The following is an 8,146-nucleotide window of genomic DNA, read 5'->3' as shown; positions in this document are numbered from 1 at the left end:
GGTATCTGTATCTTCTTCTTCTGCTGCTAACTTTCTGCTTCTTAATTCAGATAAAACTGAGGTTATTGTACTCGGCCCTGAAAATCTTAGAAATATGGTATCTAAGCAGATTCTTACTCTGGATGGCATTACCTTGGCCTCCAGTAACACTGTGAGGAACCTTGGAGTCATTTTTGACCAGGACATGTCCTTCAATGCACATATTAAACAAATATGTAAGACTGCTTTCTTCCATTTGTGTAACATCTCTAAAATTAGAAATATCCTGTCTCAGAGTGATGCTGAAAAACTAGTTCATGCATTTATTACTTCCAGGCTGGACTACTGTAATTCTTTATTATCAGGATGTCCTAAAAACTCACTGAAAAGTCTTCAGCTGATCCAAAATGCTGCAGCAAGAGTCCTGACAGGGACTAGAAAGAGAGAGCAGATTTCTCCTGTTTTGGCTTCCCTTCATTGGCTTCCTGTTAAATCCAGAATTGAATTCAAAATCCTGCTCCTCACATACAAGGTCTTAAATAATCAGGCCCCATCTTATCTTAATGACCTTGTAGTACCATATCACCCTATTAGAGCACTTCGCTCTCGCTCTGCAGGCCTACTTGTTGTTCCTAGAGTATTTAAAAGTAGAATGGGAGGCAGAGCCTTCAGTTTTCAGGCCCCTCTTCTGTGGAACCAGCTTCCAGTTTGGATTCGGGAGACAGACACTATCTCTACTTTCAAGATTAGGCTTCAAACTTTCCTTTTTGCTAAAGCATATAGTTAGGGCTGGACCAGGTGACCCTGAATCCTCCCTTAGTTATGCTGCAATAGACGTAGGCTGCCGGGGATTCCCATGATGCATTGAGTTTTTCCTTTCCAGTCACCTTTCTCACTCACTATGTGCTAATAGACCTCTCTGCATCGAATCATATCTGTTATTAATCTCTGTCTCTCTTCCACAGCATGTCTTTATCCTGTTTTCCTTCTTCACCCCAACCAATCACAGCAGATGGCCCCGCCCCTCCCTGAGCCTGGTTCTGCCGGAGGTTTCTTCCTGTTAAAAGGGAGTTTTTCCTTCCCACTGTCGCCAAAGTGCTTGCTCATAGGGGGTCATATGATTGTTGGGCTTTTCTCTGTATTTATTATTGTGCTATCTACTGTACAATATAAAGCGCCTTGAGGCGACTTTTGTTGTGATTTGGCGCTATATAAATAAAATTGAATTGAATTGAATTGAATTGAATTGAATCTGTCCCTGGTGATAGAGAAGGTGGTCAATATTATGCCCGATGGATAACAGTTTGCTCCGTCACCTCCTCTCTCCCACAGCCTCAGCAGTATCCAGCTTGCAGCCAGGCAGAGTCTGCCTTCCTGATCATAAACTCAGGTTAGGGAGCAGAGCCTGCTCGAGCCCCTCTGGTTCAGCCTGTTGTCCTGTACGCCCAGTCACCTGTACTCCTCAGCAACATCCTCTCCCAAGATATCTAGGCTACACACACACACACACACACACACACACACACACACACACACCTGTCATCCAGTAACACTGACACAGATACATCTCCTGAGGACCAGCTGCACCGCCCTGCACACTGTCAGCTACACACTCTGGACAGCGGGCGCCACACGACTCAGCTGGGAGCGCTCGTGGACTGTTGAGTCCCAGGACGCCTCGGCCTTCACCTGGAACACATTCAAAGGAAATGACTTGAAATTTCCCTCCATCTGCATCTGGTAGTTTTAATGATCTCTAAAACAGGAAGAAGAAACCTGAGGGAAAAGTCATTTTACAGCCTCCTCACAGCGTTTAACAATATGGAGGTCAAAGAAGGCGTCTTCATCTTCCCCACTGAGCAGTGCCTCCAGTCCTCCGGCCAGCGGGGCTGACAGACTGGGCTGGAGGGAAAACACACACGGACGTGCACACACAGCCGGGAGCTTCAGCGGCTGCTACAAGCACAGGTGGTTTTTACCAAGACGACAACATCCCACTGACATCCAGAAACAGGGCAGGAGGGTCCATCCCAGGTACAGGGACCCTGTGGAGAAAGACTGAGTAAAGAGTGCTTGATCGAAGAGGATGAAAGCTTCCTGCACTCATCCTCGCTCTGAAGAGATGCTGATGTAGACACAAAGCTGCTTCTCAGCAACACAATCACATAAACAACCAAGAGAATCTGATGAGTAGGACATGAAATGGTTCAAGTTACTAAGAGACATTCAAACATTTCTGCCCACAGTAAGTCAGAGTGGCAGTTTCAGTCTGTGTGAAGTGGATTTTACACGGACAATGTGACAAATGAAGACGGAGACAATATACAGACCAGAGGTGGGGGTTTAAACACACTGGGATCAATCTGAACAACAAGCAGGTGGAAGTAAAGCTTGGTGGACCGGAGCACAAGTATGGTGACCTATTTATTGTGGAATTGAGCAGCCATGAACAGGAGAGACTGAGATAATGCTCAAAGTAATCAAATAATGGATCAGCCCCGATAGCTCACAGGGTCAAAATACGCTTCATCATGTTTATTTCACAGGTCAGCGGGTCAGGAATCCCGCTGTGGGCCTTCCTTCCACTCTTGGAGCTCTGCTTTTTGTGACCATCAGGTCTGACATGGGAAACATGTCCAAGTGTGCCGTCACTGTGTGACCCACATCCTGCTCTGAATCCCACATCTGCAGCTTGTTCTTATGTCTGTATTGGTGTTCTTTAGGTCGGTTAGTGCAGACAAGCAGGAGGCATCCTGCAGAGTACCAATGTTTCTCTGTGCCAGCAAACCCCTGCTGGGCAGCATTATCGTATTCCAGTATTCATCACAGTGTTCTCACTGGTATTTCTCTGTCAGTGGTGGAAATATCCCGGCTAAAGAATGAAATTCATTAAACTTCATCTTCTGTCTTGTTTTCAGGTGTATAAAGAGGTCAAGTTGTGCCTGCAGTCTTATAGATATGGGTCAGTACTCAAGCTCTCGAGGTTACTTTGCTGTTAAGCTGTTGATGCAGTCACTATAATTTGTGTGACAGAACAATTTTTTAAAATCAATCATGAGCCAAAACAGCAGAACTGAAATGATGCCATGATGCTTAAGAAAGTTGTAGCTGGGTTGTTGTGAGTAAGTGAGGCTAGGAGGTGGGGATGGGCGTGAGCAGCTGACTAGATGACTTTACAACCTGTCGTTGCTTTTGTCACCAGTCATTTAATCTAATTGTCAACATTTTAATTGAAGCCCAATGCCGCTGAATTGCCGTGTCGCCAGATGTCAGCATACCATTTGAGAAATGCCGTGATCTGTTTCTGTGGGCCGGATCTTGTTGTTCACACTACTATTGTTCTTTTAAAAGCCAAACACTGGCTGTGTCCGAATTCAGGGGAAGGATGCTTAAAATGCCATATTTGGAGGCAATGACGTCACGGCGACCCGACGAAGGCTGTCCGAATTCAAAGAGTACTCAAAATGTGGCGACAAATGCGTCCTACTTTGCCCTGAATTCTAAGGATGGTCCGATGTATCCTTCATATCCTACTATATCCCAGGATTCATTGCGGGTCATAGAGGAGATTTGTTTCTGATAACGATGGTGGTCGAAGCAGGAGAGGAAAACACTTTCAAATGTAAGTATATGAAAATCTGGTTGTACAAAAGTTAAATTGTTATGGCGGTCGTTTTGTTAAGCTTTGGGCATCTGCATAGACATGTTTCTTTTCTTTAAAATAACCGTAAACCAGCTTGTATCGGTGGTTCCGCGATTTTTCATGTATCGCCGCTTACATACAGCTAATTTTGATGTTTTCGAATTGGTGATATGTTGTGGGGAACAAAGACCAAACGGCTTAATTTATTAAAACGAGGAGAAAACGATCACCTCTTCACAGGGGTGAAGAATTGGGCCGCTACGGCGTGGATGTACAAGAATAAATCAATTTACGCATCATATTCATATGAGTGCGGTCCTATTAACCCCCAAGCTGTACAGCAGCGGTCCCCGACCTTTTTGAGCCACAGACCGGTTTATGTCAGACACGGAGCCTTTAAGGTGTCGCGGATAAATACAACCACATAAAATGATCCGACCAAGACAAAAACTGTGGTATTTTGTAAATATAATAATAAACGTGAATGTACTGTGTAACTGTGTAACTTTATTAGCAGTGTCCTCCTGAAAATGCGCCAATATTGACAGTAACATCCTCCTCTCTGCCGCTTAATGCTCTCTGGTCGCTATGGTAACGTGTAAATATTTCTTTCAAAATAAGACACACCACTACAACAAGGGAAAGACCCAGGGAAACCGAGTTAACGATAAAACCCCTGAAAACCATAAATTTCACACCGGAGCCTTAACTCTGTGGCCCGGTACCAAACGACTCACGGACCGCTGCTGTACAGAACCTGTGATGTCCAGACGGTGTTCCTCTGGTGTTCTGCTGTGAAAACTTTTGGGTTTAGGGATTAACATAGTTGCCATGGTGTCCTTTCTCCTCTTATTTGTTGTGTGTGATCAGGACAATTCTGGAGAAGATGGGCCTGCAGGGGAAAGTCACCCCCTTTCAGGCCAGAAGACATGAGATAACTTTAAAGAATACAAAGTACGTATGTGTGTTATCAAGAAGATAATTCTCAAGAACACAAGTTAATAAATGTGCAATTACTAAGAGTTGTTGTGGTGTTTTTATTTGCCTGCTGTCATTTTTGATTTCCTCTGCCTTTAGGATTGCAAGTATCCAGGCTCAGCAGAGGGGGTCAGTGGGAAGCCCACTGCTGCTACTTGGCCCTGGTTTGCCCTCATGGATGAGGTGATAGGACAGATGCCTTCCATTAGGCCTCCTGTCCTAATTTCCTCTCTCCCTGAGGACACTCCAGGGCCAAGCGCAGCAGTGGGTGACCAAAACGACAGCGATGACAAAGCAGCTCAGCCACCTACGACAGGGAGAAAGAGGAAAAGAGACAGGGATGATGAGCTGCTAGACCTCATCAGACGACCAGGCAGCAAAGAGAGGCTGAGGAGAGGAGAGCAGGGAGAGGACGGACAGACTGTTTTCACTTCTTGAAAGATTAGTTCCCAAATGAGTTATGTATTGAGAAATTTATTTATTTGAATATATTTGTTACATTGTTATATGTGTTGCATTAGTTTAAAGGTTTTATGTTATTAATAAATTGATTCAAACAAACAGTAATTGTCACTGAACTCAATTTGATTTACAGGCATTTGTAACACGTATGAACATAACGCTAACTTTGAACAATATTACTTGGATATTTATTTGATAGCAATAAAGTAAATAACAATAACAATTAAACAAGAATATTTCAAATACACAGTATGTAAAGATGGAAAAACAATATTTTCAGTTGTTCACACAGGATTAACCTGAGTGACCTGTTCCTGGACCGTTTCTTTAACAACTGTAATAGATTACAGGAAGTCTCTGGCAGTGTTGCTGAATCTGCCCGAGCAAGATCAGACGTGGATGGGCTGCTGCAACTGAGACCTGCGGTTTGTCTTTTCTGGTGGGCGAGTGGAGAATCACACAGGGTGGTCTGCAAAGAGCTTTAGGATGCTTCCTCCCACTGTCCACTGCATCCTCCATCCACAGGGTTTGCAGGGCTCACTCGTGGCTGCCACACCACTAAGATGTTTTCAGAAATATGCAAGCAGGAGATGGTGGATGCTATATTATTAGTATAATACTTGTAACTCTGGAGCAGACAACAGTTTGATAAAGTGCTATGTAAAAAAATAAACAAAAGATTAGATTCTATACGTTTCAAAGATATTTAGTTTATATAACATGTGTGAGAAGGACCGATGTTGTGGCAAAAAATGGTCGTCTGCCAAAAACTGATTTCCGGTTTTTGGCCTAAACTGATTGCTCGTATTTAACCTGCTATGAATAACTTGTTGGTCTATAATACGTGAAACATGTCAAATGTGTCCCTCATTAATGATATCAAGTCACTTTGAGCCACCAGCAACATTCCTGTAACAAGGTAGAAGCTGCAATCAGTTTTTGGCAGTGACTTTTATATATCCTTTATTCATCCAGTTAAAAAAAAATAAATCTTATTGACATTAGAAATGTATTTTTTAAGAGTAATCTGGCCAAGAGGACAGCAGACAGCGCAACAAATATATCAATTGTACCTACATTATAACCAGAGTTATAAAGATACTTGAACAACAGGTAATTATTGTATATATAAAACCCCTTAGTAAACCATGTTCACCGAAGTCTATTTACCAACATACATAAAGATATTACACATATTACACTCGGAAACATTGAAATCAGTTTTGGCAGGCGAACACTTTTTTGGCACAACGCCGGCGATATTTCAAATATCCGTAATTAGCTAAGTAATTCCTAAATGCGTGTAGATTAAAGGAAATGATTTTACCTGGATATGATTGTCTCTGATGAGCCTAAGGTACAAAACGTGCGGGCGACGACGATAAGGTTTTTCTAGCTCCTCGAGAAATAAAATTGTCCAAACAACGGAGCGACATTTCTGGGTCCATTTTAAAGTTTTCGCGCTGTGGCGCTAGCGTCGGGAAAAACACGCAAGTAAGGGCGGAGTTGAAGGCTAGGAGGCTGTCCACAGCCCATCTGTTATGTTGGATACTCATTGTTTGTTCAATAAAGTTTCTATGGAGAAAAAAAGGGGGCTGTCCAGGCCGCTCACTTCCTGACTACCCGTCCGTCTAAGGACACTACCTTGTGACGTAGGTAGGTAGTGTCCTTATGAGCATCCTTCCCCTGAATTCGGACACAGCCAATGACTGCATGGATGGACGTGTGCATGAAAACACACACACACACACACACACACACACACACAGAGCTTGGAGAGAGCAGAGAAAAGAAAACTCAAACCCACAGACCATGGTGGGAGGAGCCAAACATAAAAACAACATGATCCTACATCATAATAATAAAACGCACCACAACAGCCCACCTGTTGAATAAAGTCTTAAATTGCAGGTGCTGAAAAGTACAGGCATCCACTCACAAGCTATTTTATTTCTTTGTGTGGGTTATTTCTTCATCAGATGCACAGATAAAAAGGCCAGAAGATGGTCAGTATGATAAGGACGTTTGGAAGTGATTTCTCTGAAATGACAAAATGAGAACCTGCTGCAGTCGAAACAGGCCAGGCTGAAAAAACACAAGAGATCCATCAGAGATCGTGAAAATATTACAAGTGTCCAAAACAACAGTTTGGGTCCATTATCACATCTAAAGAAGCGACTGAGCTGAATGCCTTCAATGATCTGTGAAGACAACTGTGGACAGTGAGAAGAGGATTCTGTCAATGGTCAAGAACATCTGCTTACAGCAGATCAGTGAGAAGGCAGGGTTACCCTGGTAACGGGAGCCTGGGATGTTGTAGTATAAGCCTCTCTGACATGAAGCAGGACTTTGAGCTTCCAGGTAACTTCAGTTTGACCCTCGGCTTTATTTTATACTCATTTTAGTTTTCTGTGAGCAAATATAAGCATTTATATTTCTGTGTGATTCTTTAATATGACAAGTACACTGGAGACGGAAATGTGCACCTAGACTGAGCCTTTGTTTGAATCCTTTGAAACATCAGCGCTGTAACATGAAAGCACAGTGAAAAAACTTATTATTACACCAGAAAACGAAACACTGAAACGAACCTGTGCAAGAACTGGGAATACAGAAATTCCCAGTTCTTGCACAGAAAATAGCATTCCCAAAAATGATCACCTCCATCCTAAAAAACTAACAAAACCCAAACAGAAGCTCTGTGTCATCACAGAGCCATTTAGATGTTCAAAGAAAAACAATATTTCCTTTTCTTTTAAATGAATGTATACTTTGATTTTTAAATGAAAATACATTGGCCCTTGTATGTAATATAATATGCAATGTTTCTTACACATAAATACTGTTAAATGAATAATTCCTCACCGTTGTTCATTGTTCTATTAATGTAAAAATGCTCATGAATATAAAAATTTCTTCTAAGGTCGTTTTCAACACTTATTCCTGAGTTAGCAGCTGGAGCTTTTGATAACCAGCGAGGCACCAGAAGCCTTTTAAAACTTTGAAACCAATGGGTGCTGCCCCTCAGCAGGCTTCCAGAAAATGGCTGAATAGTAAAAGAGAGGCGGGTTTTAAGGGACAGGA

The sequence above is a fragment of the Oreochromis niloticus genome, linkage group LG13 (assembly GCF_001858045.2).
Source record: "Oreochromis niloticus isolate F11D_XX linkage group LG13, O_niloticus_UMD_NMBU, whole genome shotgun sequence".
Classification (NCBI taxonomy): Eukaryota; Metazoa; Chordata; class Actinopteri; order Cichliformes; family Cichlidae; genus Oreochromis; species Oreochromis niloticus.
This window is presented reverse-complemented; position numbering follows the sequence as displayed.